We start from the raw sequence: 17,212 nt of genomic DNA, 5'->3' as shown, positions 1-17,212 counted from the left end.
GAGATTAAACATTCTGATTGCTTCCCCAAATTCATAACGGCCCTCTAAAGGAAACCCTCCTAACAATCTGACCTTGCTTAACATCACGTTCGAGCACAAGACAAATCTGAGCATCTCTTCCGGAGATCAAACACAATACAATGATAAGAATCTAAAGTTTAAGAAGAAAAACTGCTAAAAACAAAAGCACGCAAACTATTCTTCCAGCTAAATAAACTTGGAAAAAATATACGTCACAGCGCTCTGAAAATATTGCATTAATGATCCCGGCGCCCAAAGCTGGAGGATCATTGTCTTGTTTTGTCCCATCTTGGGAGCCCAAAAGGAAACATTTCCCTCTTGTGCATTTGTAGGCAAAGCACAAACACGCTCGGATTATCACTTGGGTTTATACAAATTCAGAGGCTACGTTGCTTGAAGCATTTCTGACGGTTCCCATCTATTTGCAGGGTCGGAGCAAGTTCAAGCATGCAAATTATTTGCATTTGTAATCACGTCGTTTCATTATGATACCATTTGGTTAGTGCTTTGCATGCAAGGTGATGCAACTTTATTCCAAATGTGATATAACGCACATTTTTTTTTCCTGAGCGTTACAGAGACCTTGTAGAATTCTGTGCAAAATGTAACATTCGGAACAACAGCTACAGTCTGAAATATTTTGTCTGTCACCATCCAATAAAATCAAACTTGTGGTCAACACAACACAGCTCGTTTTGCGCGGTTGTTAGCGGTATCTTCTAGTGGACTTGTCGTCAATCACTCCACACTTTTTACATGAGTTGCAGTCGCAGCTGTAGCTGCAGTCAAGAGTGCATCATCATCAAATAGTTATTCACTCATTCATTGCCATTCCCAAATTCATAGGGAATTGAAAAACATGACATTGAGTGCCATTCCCAGATTTGTTTGGGTTTGGTTTTTTCTTGCGGAGGGGTACGAATCAAGCTCAGGTCAGACATCTGACAATGTTTTTCACTTTGCTTTTCTACAGAAGCCCCCGCTTCTATTGCAGATAACTCTAAAGCCAAATAAGATCAGAATATTTTTTTTTCCCGATGAAAGATGAGAGTCTAAGGCACCAGTGTCAAAGTCAAGGCCCAGGGGCCAAATCCGTCCCACCACATCATTTTTTTCGGCCTGTGAAAGCAAATCAAACTTGTGAAATTCCATAATGCTTGCGAAGGTACTGACCAAAATTACATATTTTTGGATGTAAACTACAATATCAGTCATTATTCTTGTCACGTGCGAATTGACAGCTGGGGCCGGGGCCGCTTCTCCCGCCTCCACCACCGGCTGTCAATTCTCTAATCATGGACACGGGGTATATACGGGTCGTGGTCACCTCGCTGGTACCGGATGATTGACTTGCCTCGCATTTCTACCGTACCCTGGACTTTTCCTTTGGTGCGCGAGTTTACCCGGACCGAGGTGTTCTCTCCTGCGTCCCGTAAGTTTATATTATCATCCGGGATTGCGTACTTTTGCACCCCCGTGTGCCATTTTGCTTTTTTGGTGAAGTAGGCGGGTCTGATCACCCCGTGCCTTCCTACTCGCTGTGTTTCTGTGTTTGTGAATAAACATTCTGCTTGGATCGTCCGTCTCTGTCGCCTGCTTTGGGATCCCAAACATTCCACTACGTTCCGACGAGTCAGCTGTCTTCAGTCTCGCTCGGAACGTGACAATTCTTGACTTCACATATGAAAACTAGTTATTTATTAATTTGTTGTGCACTACATATGTAATATGTGGAGGGGATTAAACATTCTAATTGCTTTCCCAAATTCATAACAGCCCTCGAGAGGAAACCATAACTACAATGTGGCCCATGGCAAAAAAAAATAACTTTGACACCCCTGGTCGAAGTTTTCTTACGCTGCATTGAATGTTTATCTAGTCCTAAAACTCCATATTGTGTGGGTCCTGCAATTTCAGTGAAACTGACAAAAACCCTGGCAATGGAGTGGACATATTGTTGCACATCGTCTGGCAGTGAATGAGTTAAGGGTTGGATTGAGTTACTTCCGGGTTGAGTGAAAGCTGGCGCATGTGGCAGCAGCTGCTCACCCACAGAAAAACTTATCCTGTGACTGTAAAATGACCTTGAGAGTTTTGAAAGGCACTTATAAATGAAACTTATGATTATTATTATTATTATTAAATAATAATAATAATAATAATAATAATAATAATAATAATAATAATATAATATTATTTATTATTATTATTATTAATAATAATAATAATAATAATAATAATAATAATAATAATAATAATAATAATAATAATAATAATATTGATTCGGACCTTGCTGTCAAAAGCACCGCTCACCAATGCGCGTTAAATATGCAAATTGCAGCTGCTTTAAAGGACGACCGACACACAATTGTGTCCATAATTTGTAAAATCGCTTGAAATGACTGCTACTTAGCGTATTTTACAAAGATTCCACTGCATATAGCTGTATTTTACGTTTTAAGACTCGCGCTTAATATTCAGGAAGTCTTGTTTTTGAGTTGGTGAAAAAAACCTACCGTGATGTCACGGCAGGTATCGTCACTGACCGAGAAAGCGACACACAATGCATTTTGGGTACTTTGTTTGGTCTGAAAACGTCGTGTTGATGGCGAAATTAGAAGTAAAACACATAAATAACGCGATGGTGAATCGTGTGTTGTACCAAGACTACTATTTGATACTAGCTGACATAAATTCCCAGCAGACAAATCAGCCCATTTCATGGCAAAGGAGCTTGGGTGCCATCTTGTGCATTTTCTGGGATGTTACATTTCAGTCCAAATGCCTCAAAATGACACGGAATAACTTATTTAATCGATTGCAAACATTTATGCTTTCCTCTTCAGAACTATTTAAATCATATTCATTTTAAAGTAGTTTTGGGACACTTTAAGTCATTTTTATTTGTGTTTTTTATTTGACTAAAAATATCAGCCTGCGTGTTTTGAGTATTCTGGAACTAGAAAATGTTTTTCTGATGTCAGTTAGGAAACAAAAAATGGTGTTGGTTGTCCTTTAACCCTGACACGTCGACGCCATTAATGAGTTCATATTTTCTCCTCGGGCCAAAAAACGCTGCGTTTTTCTCGTCCATCATTGCCTGCAGTCCATGTTCGTATTTCAAGCGATGCGGCATCCACGTGATAAGGAAAGCATCAATCTTGAATCTCTCTCCGGGGACCGGCCTGCCTCTCAACGCCTTCCTGTCGCTCATCAGAATCAATGTCCCACCCGCGACCCCCCCGACCCCCTCAATCCACTGACAACTATCTGACTTTCAGGCCACACGCCTGATGGGAACTTTGGACTGATGTTCTCGTGGCCATCAGCATCCATTTTTAATGATGGTACAGTACGGTGGCCTTGGCGCCGCTCGTCAAGTACCTCAGCCTGCTGTCAGAATGTGGGCTTGCTGAGAAGGATAAGAGCTCTCACGGCTACTGTGCGCAAAATAGATGTACCGTTGTTACTGCCCACCTCTCCTGGACCATCTATGGAGTGGCATCGCAATGTGACAATTACGTAAGATATTCACAACAAGCCCCCTCTTTCCCATTTGTTGCAAAACTCTTACACATCATTTGGCAGATATGACATGATGCACCAAATTTGTTCCTGTCCAGCTGAACCAATGGTAGTTTCTTTTTGTTAAATGGGGTGTTTATGGGCTGAGTTAAACCAGGGTTCTCGACCATAATCCGTTCCAGAAACCTCTTCGAACACCGATTTGGTCAAAAACAGAAACATTTCCCATTATAATCAACATAATCAATGTCTGTTTTTTTTTTAATCATGATTGAACAATACAAACAAAACAAATGGCAGTAAATTCAACAAACTATCCTTTTTCACAACACTAAATTTAATCTGCCCTGGTAAGCAAAAGGGCAAAGCTGTTCAAGAAAGAAATATTCCAGGACATCTGTGGAAACCCTGGGGGGGTCATACAGCAAATGTCCTTGATGCTATCGGTCGATGACAGTCCAGGCTTTCCGAGGTACAGTGCACTTTGTTTGTCCCCGCTCGGCAAAATGCTTGTTGCCATGGTAATGGTTGTTTCCACAATTAGTATATGTAGGATTTTGGCAGAAATCGTGCCATGCTAAGGTTCAGTCACGATACCTTGGGCTATACTTGTATGTGGCAAAAGATTACTCCCCCCCCCCAAAAAAAACAACATTTTTTTTTTGTCCGTGCGGGTATAATCGGCAAATTAGGCAGTTAATAAATCACCGAATGGCTTGCGAGAGATGACGATTTGCGTGAAGCACCCAGAGTTGGCTTTGGTATGAAATGTCAGAACATTCCATATCAAAGCCAAATGATTGCGGATTGAGTGTGTCTCCTTGGCTTACAAACTTAATTGGTTCCCAGTGTGTCTGGCGAAAAGTGTGTATCCCAAAAAATAATTACCCATAGGAAACCATTAAAATGAGAATAATCCGTTCCTTGGTCCCCATAAAACACAATTTTCAACTTTCTAAATTTCTAAGCCTTAAAACGACACAAAATATACCTTATTTTATGTCTAATCAATGTGCTATGGCATTATAATAAAATAAATAAACTGTACTATATAATAAAGTAGTTGTATTTACCTTTGTGATGGTCATTGATGGCTTGATGGAATGGAGTGGCCGCTTTCATCAGCATTAAACACTTGATGAGGAACGTGACCTTCTTTCACCATGTTGAGGAATGATCCCTTGTAGGTGCTTCCTCTGTGATAATAATCACGTGGCTTTAACCAAAGACTGGGGGCGGGGAATAGAAGACAAAAACAGTAGGCTGCCATTTTGTTGTTAGAAGAACGGGCTAGTTCGCGAACGACACATCACTCATCGAGGCAAAAAAGTTTGTATGCCCAGGTAAAGTTCGTATGCCAAGGTAAAATTTTCATGAATTTAATGTTCGTAAACCGAAAAGTTCAGAAGGCAAGGGGTTCGTAAACCGAGGTATCACTGTACCAACATCCTCAACGTGTGGTCATTTCAAGAGGATGAATTGGTCCGGGTCCCAACATGACCTTGATATATTTCGGGCTGAAATTTCAAGAGTGAAAATTTCCATCAATGCACACAGTCCAGCAAACTTGCGCTGCTGCGTCAGCCACACATGCTCTAAGTCATGTGAACTTGGGCCCAAGGACCGAGCCACTGGGGGATTGCTTACCTGCACGGGACGAGTGACTCATTGAATAATTTACTTTGGTCAGGGTAGTTGCAACATTAATGGCTGAGTGGGAGCGCCCCTCGGCGCCTCCTTTGGGACATGCTGTAGTTGAACATCTACTCTAATTGCTAAGTCTTGTCCATTTTAAGCTTTTAATTAAAGTGTGCGGAATCTTCTTGAAAGCTTCGGAGTGACTAAGGGTGACAAGCAAGTGGTCCTCCTCGGGCCTCACTCATAAATCTGCGAGAATCGAATGAAGGCATACTGGAGTGGAGCATACCAAAGTACCCAATGACAAAAATCCACCCCCCCCCCCAAAAAAAAAAAAAACAACAAAACTTGACATGACAATTTTTTTGTTGATTGTTGCATCTCATTTATGCAAATGTTGCCCACACATGCCAGGTCAAAGTTCAAGCGCAACCTGTTTTGGCCAAGTGCTGGTTTATTCCAGTGTGTGGACAAATCTGATTGATCACGACACTGACAGAAGTGCGATGAAGAGTCATCATAGCAGCCCCCCCACCCACCCACCTGAAAGCCATTAGTGCCAATCACCACCTCCACTTCACGGGTCTGCCTACAACCCATCTGGAAGCAACCCACGTGACCGCCCAGCTTCAACATCTCTTCTAATTTCTATCTGCTACCATCGTTCACGAGCCCGTTAAAATAAATAAATACATAAATACATGAATGAATGAATACAAAAATAAACAAATTAATTAATTTTATATATATATATATATATATATATATATATATACAGTAAAGTCTCGTTATATCGATATCGGATATATCGATAGTCCCGGTTATATCGATACTATTTCTATGCACGCACGGAGAAAATTACATGCAAACAGGGTCGGATATATCGATAGTCCCGGTTATATCGATATTTTTTCGGACTCCCTTGAATATCGATATAACGAGACTTTACTGTATATAAAATTCATGCAGCACATGAAAGCATTTTTATGGGGCGGGGGGGGGGGGGGGGGGGTGGTGGACTATATTAATCATTAGAAAGGAATAATATTTAGCACTGATGACGCCTACCGCCTACACAGAAAAAAAGGTGTTTATTTTGTCCGGTTTTGGCTTTGGATGATATTGCGGCATTGAATGCCCAATTTGTGCAAAAAGGATTTTGCAGAGGACATCACTGTTGATTTTATTCAAGCATAGCACAATAGCCTCTTGAAAAAAGACCACTTACAGTTCATACATTTGAAATTGGAGGGGGTGTTTGGTCTACAATGAGTATATCACACTATTGGAAATTGTGCTGTTTCTTAAAATTGTTTTTGTAGTATTTTGTTTTCATATACAGCAACGCACACATACACACACACGATCATCCATGACAGCGTATTATACTTAACCGACATCACTTTTTTGTTTCCTAACTGAGAAAAAAACGTTTTATAGCATCTAAAATACCCAATATATTATATATATATATTTAGTTAAATGCAAAAACACCAATAAAAATGACTTAAAGTGTCCAAAATCTGCAAAAAAATGAACCTGGAAGTGGCCAGTTTCAGAAGGTCCCGCCCCCTTGTTTGTGGTGTCATGCCAAGACGACTTGCCTTGCTGGAGAATCAAAACAATGGCTTCAGATTCGGAGAATATGCTTTCTTGTTACTCATCCAGTTATGAATATGATTCAAATAGTTCTGAAGCGGAAAGCATATCGATTAAAGAATTTATTCCGTGCTATTTTGAGGCAATAGGGGGGGGGGTGGAATGTTGCACCAAAAAGAGGCAGAAAATGGCGACAAAGCTCCGTGTAAGGAATTAATCAGCCCGTTTCCACAGGGTGATTAATTCCTCTTTTTGGTGCAACACGAAATTTTCAGACCAAAGAAGTACAGCAAAATGCATTGCCGTGATGGAAGGACTGCTACAATGTGTCCTTTTTTCGGTCAGGGGCGTTCCTTCAGTGACGTAGGGTGAGGAGTCGTCACCAACTCAAAAACAAGACTTCCGGAATATTCAGCGCGAGTCTTAAAACTTAAAATATAGCTATATGCGCCGGAATCTTAAAATACGCTCAGTAGAAGTCATTTGAAGCCATTTTACAAATTATGGACACAACTTGTCCGGAGACTTCGGTTGTCCTTTAAGTGTAAACGAGGAGTCAAAACAAGGTCATCACTTGAGTGAGCTGACATGCTGAGATCTGACAATCACGTCAAAGGTTGTGCGCTTGTTTTACTGAAGTAGCATTTTCAAACGCATTCGCCTGGCACGGTGGGAGACCAAAAACAAGATGTCGGCATTAATCTCACTCGGCATGTGGGAATGGTTGTGGCTCATTCTTTCCTGTGACTCAATTCACCGATTAACTCTTTCCACAATCGCTTTGCTGACGCTTGACATCCAAAGCGCTTCTCGGGGTGCCAACACTCGCTGCAAAGTCGAAACGTCGGCTTTCGCAAGGTAATCAGTCGGTGAAAGTGCTGATTGTGAAAAGGCGCGTTGAGATCCCGAATCCATGATTTTGAACAGCTCATTTGACTTCATTTGCCAGCAATTTTAACCTCCACCCCCTGTCTGCTTTTGGCACAGTGGGAAAAGCCCATCTCACTTCCTGCCGCACACCGGGACCGTCATGTTGTGACATGTCCGATCCGTTGGGGCGATGTCAGTCTGACAGATGGACCCGAAGAGCCCGGCATGACAAGCTGCTGGTAGCTTTTGCCATCGCGCAGCACATTTTTCAGGACTTAAAAAGGTCGGCTCCATAGATGGAAATTATGCTTGTTTGATGATAAATCAGAGTTGTTACTATTTTGACATGAGACAATAGCCTGCCTTTGGTCATGTGGCCACCTTTAAAGGACAACCAACGTCATTTTTTTGTTTTTAAACAGAAAAACGTTTTATAGCATCTAAAATACCCAAAACACGCAGTATGATATTTTTAGTCAAATGCAAAACACCAATAAAAATGACTTAAAGTGTCCAAAATCTGCAAAAAATTGAGCTGCGAATTGGGCATTTTCAGAAAGTCCCGCCCCCACTTCGTGACGTCACGCCAAGACGTCTTGCATTGCTAGTGAATCAAAACAATGGCTTCAGATTCGGAGAATATGCTTTCTTGTTATACATCCAGTTATGAATATGATTCAAATAGTTCTGAAGAGGAAAGCATACATGTTTGCAATCGATTAAATTATTTATTTGTGCCATTTTGAGGCAACATTGGGGGGAAATCTCTCACCCAAAAAAAAGAGGCACAAAATGGCGACCTCCTGTGGCCACCTCCGTTTCCACAGGCTGATAAATTCCGTATATGGCGCTTGGACGCCCTCTTCTGGCTTTTGGCGGCTTTTGGGTGCAACACGAGGTCCCCAGACCAAACAAGCACAGCAAAATACATTGACGTGATGGAAGGACGGCTACAATGTGTCTTTTTTGCGGTCAGGGGCGGTCCTTTAGTGACATTACGTACGAACTCGTCACCAACTCAAAAACAAGACTTCCTGAATATTCAGCGTGAGTCTTAAAATGTGAAATATAGCTATATGCGGTGGATTCTTTGTAAAATACGCTCAGTAGAAGTCATTTGAAGCCATTTTACAAATTATGGACATATTTGATACTAGTTGATACAAATTCCCAGCAGACAAATCAGCCCATTTCCAACGGAGCTTGGGCGCCATCTTATGCGCCATCTTGTGCATTTTCCGGGACGCTACATTGGAGTCCTGACAGCTCGAATTGATACGCAAATACTTCTTTAATCGATTCCAAACATTTATGCATTCCTCTTCAGAACTAATTGAATCATATTCATAACTGGATGAGTAACAAGAAAGCATCTTCTCCGAATCTGAAGCCATTGTTTTGATTCTAGAGGGGGCGGGACCTTCTGGAACTCTGCATTTCCGGGGTCATTTTGTGGCAGTTTTGGGACACTTTAAGTCATTTTTATTGGTGTTTTGCGTTTGACTAAAAATATCAGCCTGCGTGTTTTGGGTATTTTAGATGCTATAAAACGTTTCTCTGATGTCAGGAAACAAACAAAATGGTGTGAGTTGTCCTTTAAAGAAGCCTTGTACGCCCTGCTCTGAGACACACAGTCTGCTAAGCCGCAGTAACGTTGCACCTAAGCATTTTGGGGTGGAGGGAAGAATAACCCCTGTTCCGTTACATCATTAGTAAAAAAAACTTTTGTACTGTAAATTGCACAGCCACCTTATGTTGATGCAATACAGCGACATACAGTATATCAATTGGATTGGATTGGATTGGATATGCCTTTATTAGTCTTTATTAGTGGAGAAATGTACATTTCACAGCAGCAAAGTGATGAAAGCAATATGCCTTTTCTTGATACTTGCACTATGTATAGTTTTTTATTAAACATTTAAATTATGCTTAGAATATCTTGTCATCCCCCTTTCAAATTGCTGCTACGGACTGCAAATTCCCCCATTGTGGAACGACTAAAGGTTTTATGATTTCTGATTTGATTTCTGAAGTCTTTGACACTGCGTTTTTTTGTTGTCAAAACTCACTTGTACTCTTTGGCATTCGACTCGGCATGATTCTGACTTGATCTTGGTTTCACTTTCTTGGTGTTTTCTACTATCTTTGTGAGTGCTTTACTCCCTGTATATGAGATCTGTCCATGTTAAGCTCTTTGTTACAGATTCAGTTGTTGTTAAAGCGCTATATAAATCAATATGTACTGTATTGGATTGTATAGCTATGCAATTAATTAAACATTTTTTTCATTTAATTATGCACGTCTGTGTAAGCTCTCAGTCGTACAGGAGTGGTCCATCGATGAGAAGGTTTCTTCAGCCGTCATCTGTACAAAAGTGAAGGTTTCGGACATTTCGCCTCCTATCCAAGAGGCTTCGTCAGCGAACTAAAGTCTGACTGGTCGTATCGGCCCCATTTATATATCCCTAATGTCCAGACATGGTGGCGAAGATGGTGCATGAAAGAACCAAACTTAAACCGGATCACATCTGCCAATTATTAGAAATCTGCCTTAATACTACGTATTTTCAATTTCGGGAAAAAATTTATAAACAAATTCATGGTTGTGCTATGGGCTCACCAGTTTCACCCATAGTGGCTAATCTTTACATGGAAGAGATGGAGAAACAGGCCCTCACATCCTTCCCAGGGACAAAACCTAGAAACTGGTTTAGATATGTGGACGATACTTTTGTCATAATTAAGAAACAAGAAATTCAATCCTTCACAGATCACCTCAACTCTGTAGACTTCAACATTAAATTTACTCGTGAGGACATTCAAGAGAACCAACTAGCCTTCTTGGATTGTAAAGTAATTATAAAAGAGGACAGAGCGCTAAAAACAGAAGTCTTTAGGAAGGCTACGCACACTGACCAATACTTACTTTTTGACTCTAACCACCCTTTACAACATAAACTAGGAGTTATCAGAACCCTCCAGCATAGGGCTAAACTAATACCAACTAGCACTGAAGGTAGAGAAAAGGAGTCAAAACATATCAGGAGAGCACTCACTAACTGTGGGTACCCTCAGTGGTCATTCAACAAATGTCAGAAAGTAAGAATAGGGAATGAAACCATTTCTCAAGATACAAAAAGGAGAGGAGTAGCAGTACCGTACATTGCAGGAGTTTCTGAAAAATTACAAAGAGTCCTTTGGCAACATAAAATTCCTACTTATTTCAAACCGATAAACACGTTAAGGCAAAAATTAGTGCATCCAAAAGATAGGCTACCAAATGAAAAACAAAGTAATGTAGTTTATTCCATACATTGTAAGAATGAAAATTGTAAAGAGCAGTACATTGGGGACACTCAACAAATTCTCATAAAAAGACTTTATCAACATCGCAGGGATAATATAAGTGGACCTCAATCGGCAGTACATTTGCACCTAAAAGCTAGCAACCACTCATTTGACGACAATGCGGTTAAAATCTTAGCGAAAGAACATAGATGGTTTGAAAGGGGGGTAAAAGAAGCGATTCTTATAAAACAACAAAATCCTTAATTAAACCGGTCTGGTGGTGTGAGGATCAATTTGGATCGTTCATACAATAGCCTGCTTAGGCAAAACAGGTTAGGCAACTTTCGCAATGCTGATGAGGGGCGTTATGCTGATGAGGTGATACCGGGGGGAGTGGGGGTAATAGGCCAGTCGTTAAGTCAGGAATGTAGGAACAATCAGTGGGGCCACAGGGAGGGGTCCTCTGCCCCCCCAACCTGAGAGTAGAGACCTATCATAGCTGTGTCCGGCGCCACCATGTCTGGACATTAGGGATATATAAATGGGGCCGACACGACCAGTCAGACTTTAGTTCGCTGACGAAGCCTCTTGGATAGGAGGCGAAACGTCCGAAACCTTCACTTTTGTACAGATGACGGCTGAAGAAACCTTCTCATCCATTTAATTATGTATTTATTCATAAATTTGGGAGATGGTACAATCACTCTTTGAATGTATTGCGCTCTACAAGGCAACACATGGAAGAGACTCTTCCGCCAATACTAAAGAATAAAGCTGCAGCAACACCCCCCCCCCCCAGCCCCGGCAAGGCATTATATTTCTTATTATTTATGTCGTGACGCCGATCTTGTAAAATGATTGTCACAGTGGCTCGTTGCCTTCGGCCATGACCTTTCAAAGAGTTCCTCAAGTGTCAGTGCGCTGCGTCTTGTCCGGAGGCGGGTGATTGCATCACGCTGCGCCCTTTGTGAATTTGTATCCTGCTGTTTGCGGGAAAGGAGCTGGGGTGGGGGAGGGGGGGCAGGCTGCGGGGGAAATATCAGTCATGGAAGGTTACCGACGGTGAGGCAGATATTACGGTTGTAACGTCATTTTTCTTGGATATGTCCATTTCTGTCATCCGATAACGTCTTGATTGGCATGGCTCGATTGGCATTTATACGCGGTGGAGGCGCCGACAGATTCTAAAAATCACATCTCGCTCATCATCGCTTCAATATGCGCACAGAAGATAAAAACGCTTTAGATTCCTGGTTGCTATAGCAACAGCAGCATGAACAACATGATACTACAAGGCCATGACTGCCGTTGCAATATCAGGCGCACGCGGAGAAAACAGCAGGTGGCTTTGACTACAAGTACACGGAGAAACAGCGCCAGGCCGCCACAGCGTCTCTAAGAATTAGCCCACAACTGCCTTTGACCTAAGTGACACTCTTCGTGCTGAACCCAGAGCATAAAACCCACATTAGAGTCACGCCTGACTGAAACGAAATAGGGTTTGGCATCGGACCCTTTTGCGTTTCCCGAATGAGACCGTCATCTTAGTTCCAAAACTGAAAAATGGCTCGACTGCAGGTGTCAGGAACCTACGGCTCGCGAGCCACATTGGCTCTTTTGATGATTGCATCTGGCTAGCCGATAAGACTAAATACATATTTCGCTTTTTCACTGTTTATTTCCTGTTTGGGCGGCAGTTGGTGGAAAGCGCAATTTTGATTGGATGATACTGTCCTATGATGTCGTAACAGGTAAACGGCCCCTTTTAAATAAGCCTGACGAGTAAAAAAAACATTGTGGAGAGAAAAGGTTCTGCCATGATTTTAATTTGCAATGCGTAGCAATGAAACAATACCATGAATGAAACAGTTGAATATCAGTGGCACTTTGACAAGCCCCATACTAACATTAGCATCAATATAGGTCGCGGCTTGGAATTGAAGCAGATTTATATGGGACAGGAATTGTGAGACAATCTCTTTTTGTCAATGGATGCTACAGCTGCGTGTTTGCTTTCAACATTTAGCTTGTAGTCGACGTGCACATTCCACCATGATGTCCCTGATCCACTGGTGAAAAGATGCTTTGATCCTCTCCTCCTTCATCTAGAACTGCTTCATGTCATCACAAAGAGGGTACAGCAAGTCCTGAAGAATGAATGACTCTCTGTGTCTTTGATTTGTCATGTTGTTTTTGTGTTGTCATATTGTTTTTTTTTTTGTTCTTTTGACTTCAAGACGGCGCCGCGAGAGTGGCTGCCTTTCCATGTACAGTAAAGTCTCGTTATATCGATATCGGATATATCGATAGTCCCGGTTATATCGATACTATTTCTATGCACGCACGGGGAAAATTACATGCAAACAGGTTCGGATATATCGATAGTCCCGGTTATATCTATATTTTTTCGGACTCCCTTGAATATCGATATAACGAGACTTTACTGTATTTTGTTTTTCTACTTTCATTCCTTTTATCACTTTGCTGCTGTGAAATGTAAATTTCTCCACTGCGAGACTAATACAGGCAAATCCAATCCAATCCAATACTTCTGTGAGAGACAGCAGAAGGCAAGCGTGGAAGCTAATGAGTAGTGTGCAGGCTAGCTAGCAGTCACTTCACCGATGGACCCGGCAAGTTGACGTATATTGCGATCGTTTGGCTGTATTTTTTATCAATCATGAGGAACGGAAAACTATTCATATTAATGGTGAATATTATCACAAGTTAGTTTAAATAATATATTCTGACATTTTGTTGAAATAGTGCGTGTTTGCGTTCGTGTGTATGTGTACGTGCGTGCGTGTGCATGGATCTCACTGAAAAACATTTCTAAATATTTTACTTTTATGGCTTTCTTATTCAAGGAGGTTCCCGACCCTCACTCTATTGTTTTCAATAAAAACAAACAAACAAAAAGAAATAGCCACTTTCTATATTACTAACATATAATCAAGATATAAAATGACAAAAAAATCAGACACCCACAGAACGACTTGTCTTCCACATCTTATGGATCCTGCCTCTTAACTCATTCACTGTGCACTGTGCAAAAATGTGTCCACTCCCGTGCCAGGGTTTTTGTCACTTTCACTCAAATTGCAGGACCCACAAAATATTTCATTTTAGGACTACATAAACATTCAATTCAGCGTAAGAAACCTTAGACCAGTGGTACTTGAACTGGGTTTAGGACAAAGGCTCAAACACAGGGAGATTGTCTTTTACTGCCAGCAGGGGACGCATTTATTGAGAGTAGATGTAAATTTAAAGGACAACCGACATCACTTTTTTGTTTCTTAACTGACATCAGAAAAACGTTTTATAGCATCTAAAATACCCAAAACACGCAGTATAATATTTTTATTCAGATGCAAAACACCAATAAAAATGACTTAAAGTGTCCAAAATCTGCAAAAAATGGAGCTGCGAATTGGGCATTTTCAGAAAGTCCCGCCCCCAGTTTGTGACGTCACGCCAAGACGTGTTGCATTGATTGAGAATCAAAACAAAGGCTCCAGATTCGGAGAATATGCTTTCTTGTTACACCTCCAGTTATGAATATGATTCCAATAGTTCGGAAGAGGAAAGCATACGTGTTTGCAATCAATTAAAGAATTTACTACATGCCATTTTGAGGCAACATTGGGGAGAAACAATCAGCAGAAAAGAGGCACAAAATGGCGACCTCCTGTGGCCACCTCCATTTCCACAGGCTGATAAATTCCCTATATGGAGCTTGGACACCCTCTTCTGGCGGCAATTGGGTGCAACACAAGGTTTTCAGACCAAACAATACAGCAAAATACATTGACGTGATGGAAGGACTGCTACAATGTGTCTTTTTTCGGTCAGGGGGCGTTCCTTTAGTGATGTCACATACGGACTCGTCACAATTCAAAAACAAGACTTCCTGAATATTCAGCGCAAGTCTTAAAACGTAAAATATAGCTATATGCGGTGGAATCTTTTTAAAATACGCTCAGTCAAAGTCATTTGAAGCCATTACAAATTATGGACACAACTTGTCCATAGACGTCGGTTGTCCTTTAAGTGATACGTTAGTAAAACATAGTCCTCTTGATTTGAATAGCACACCCCTGGATGTCACAAGCATCAACAATTATAAACAACAGAACATAGATATTTTAATTAGTTGTCTTTCCCTGAACCGATAGATTTGTAACCTGGCTAATGACCTCTTGATGTGAATGAGTTTCCCATGTCCTGTCATGGAGTTTAAAAAGTCCAAAATTCTGCCCAAGGCCAGATCTCCTACATGACGATGACAGTTTAACAGAATGTGTCTGTTCACCTCAGATTGACCCGAGATTTTCTGTGCTTCGTGTATTCTAGTAACACATGTTCACTAAGCATATAACAGCATAAAACTTAAGTATGACAACTTCTATTATGTCTATTCTCCATCACTAAGTTATGTGGGTCTGGAGTTATCGGAGGTTGAAAGGGGGGGCAGCTGTACAAAATACAATACAATACATATTGATTTATATAGCACTTTAACAACAGCTGAAGCTGTAACAAAGGATGAACATGGACAAAAGGCAAATGCTGCACCCTCGTGGAAGGGAAAAACATTGCCAGAGGTCTGACCAGCGCTTTATCGGGACCCCCGCAAGAAAAATCAAAACCCAAACAAATGCGAGAATGGCCCTCAATTCCCGAATACATTTGACAATGGCAGCGAATGGGTTAAAATATTACATTCCAAGAATACAGAAATATTAAATATGATCTTAATGACCGATCGCAGTCATAGTTTCCTTTCTTAATTCTCCAGTGATGATAACGTACCCGCAAATGCATGGCAATGGATCCGTCAAGGACATGTAAGCTCACTAGTACTTTAGGATCACAATCATGAAAACTTTTAATATGTTGCCAGCTTTTTCCAATTTCATTTTGACAGATGCCATCAAGCAGGGTAAAAATTAGCTTGTCTGTGAAGTTCATCAAGAGGCGCAAAGCTTGTTTGATGTGAAATAAAAAAATACAGCGGCTCATTCTTTCAAGTGTTCATCGACAGAAAGAGTATATAGCTGAATGAGGCTAAGATGAAAAAAAAAAACAAAAAAATCGATCGTTGTGGGGACCTTGAAACGATCGGTAAGTCTGCCCTTTTCGCAGAAGAAGAAAAGCAGAATATGGGAGCTCCAAATACGCAACAGACATACTCCAAAAGGCACATGACACCCTGAACCGGTCGCCGGCCGGTCACAGTATTTAAACGACCCCAGTACCATCAAGTAAGGAGCGTAACCCACTACCACCACACTGCATCCCCAAGCTGTCATTCCAAAGTGGAAGTGTCACAGGCAATGTTTCTTTGGGGGACACAGAGATATTTGAGGGGCTTATTAAAGTCTGGCATCAACTGATTTGAGCACATGTGGGCGAGGAAGCAGCGGCTCGAATGATAAATTGCAACATGGCCTTTTCATATGAGTGCAAAATGGATGATTTCGACTTGACCAATTTGTCATGGGATAGACAATATAAAATAATCCAAAACAATATCTTCCGAACAATTCAGCACAGAGGTGTAAAACTCGTTTTTTTGCCGCGGGCCACATTGTTGAATGTGTCATCCCCTTCACATCATACATACAGAGCGCACAAAAATTAATGAATAACTACTTTTCAAATTTGAATTCAAAAAGAATGACTGTTATTGTGGTTTAAAGGACAACCGACACCATTTTTTTGTTTCCTGACTGAATCAGAAAAACGTTTTATAGCATATGAAATACAATGCATAGGAAACCATTAAAATGGGAATAATCCGTTCCCGGGTTTCCATAAAATATACTTTTCAACTAAATAAGCCTTAAAACTACACACAACATACCTTATTCTATATATAATAAATGTGCTATTGTATTGTAATGAAAGAAATACACTGCATTGTATCATAAAGTCACTTTATTTACATTTGTGATGGTCATTTATGGCTTGATGGAATGGCGTTGGAGGTCGAAGGACAAAGGGAATTGCTGTTTGGAAAGAGAGGCGCATTACATGACGACTGTAATTAAAGAAATAAACTGTGCTGTAAAATAAAGTTTTATTTACCTTTTTGATGGTCGTTGATGGCTTATGGAAGGAGAGTCACCTTCCATAAGGACTGTTGGTAACTTAACCTCTGGTGCTGTTCGGTCGTGTGCTTCCGCCGAAGATCACTCCGCCAGCCGTGGTGGGTGTGTATTATGAAAATAGTGCTTATTATAAGGTTTAATTTTCATAAATT

At 41.0% G+C, this 17,212-nt stretch overlaps 1 long non-coding RNA gene across 1 annotated transcript in view; it reads right to left on the bottom strand.

Moving 5' to 3' along the window:
• Positions 1-13,423: 13,423 nt before the first annotated feature.
• Positions 13,424-17,212, bottom strand: part of LOC148890794 (uncharacterized) — a 34,910-nt gene continuing 31,121 nt past the window's right edge. The window contains exon 5 of the long non-coding RNA XR_016116668.1: positions 13,424-13,461. This is a non-coding gene — a long non-coding RNA (uncharacterized LOC148890794). The remainder of the gene's footprint in view (positions 13,462-17,212) is intronic.

This window comes from Hippocampus bargibanti, linkage group LG12 (assembly GCF_051943395.1).
Source record: "Hippocampus bargibanti isolate YZ-2025 linkage group LG12, ASM5194339v1, whole genome shotgun sequence".
Taxonomy (NCBI): Eukaryota; Metazoa; Chordata; class Actinopteri; order Syngnathiformes; family Syngnathidae; genus Hippocampus; species Hippocampus bargibanti.
This window is presented reverse-complemented; position numbering and strand designations above follow the sequence as displayed.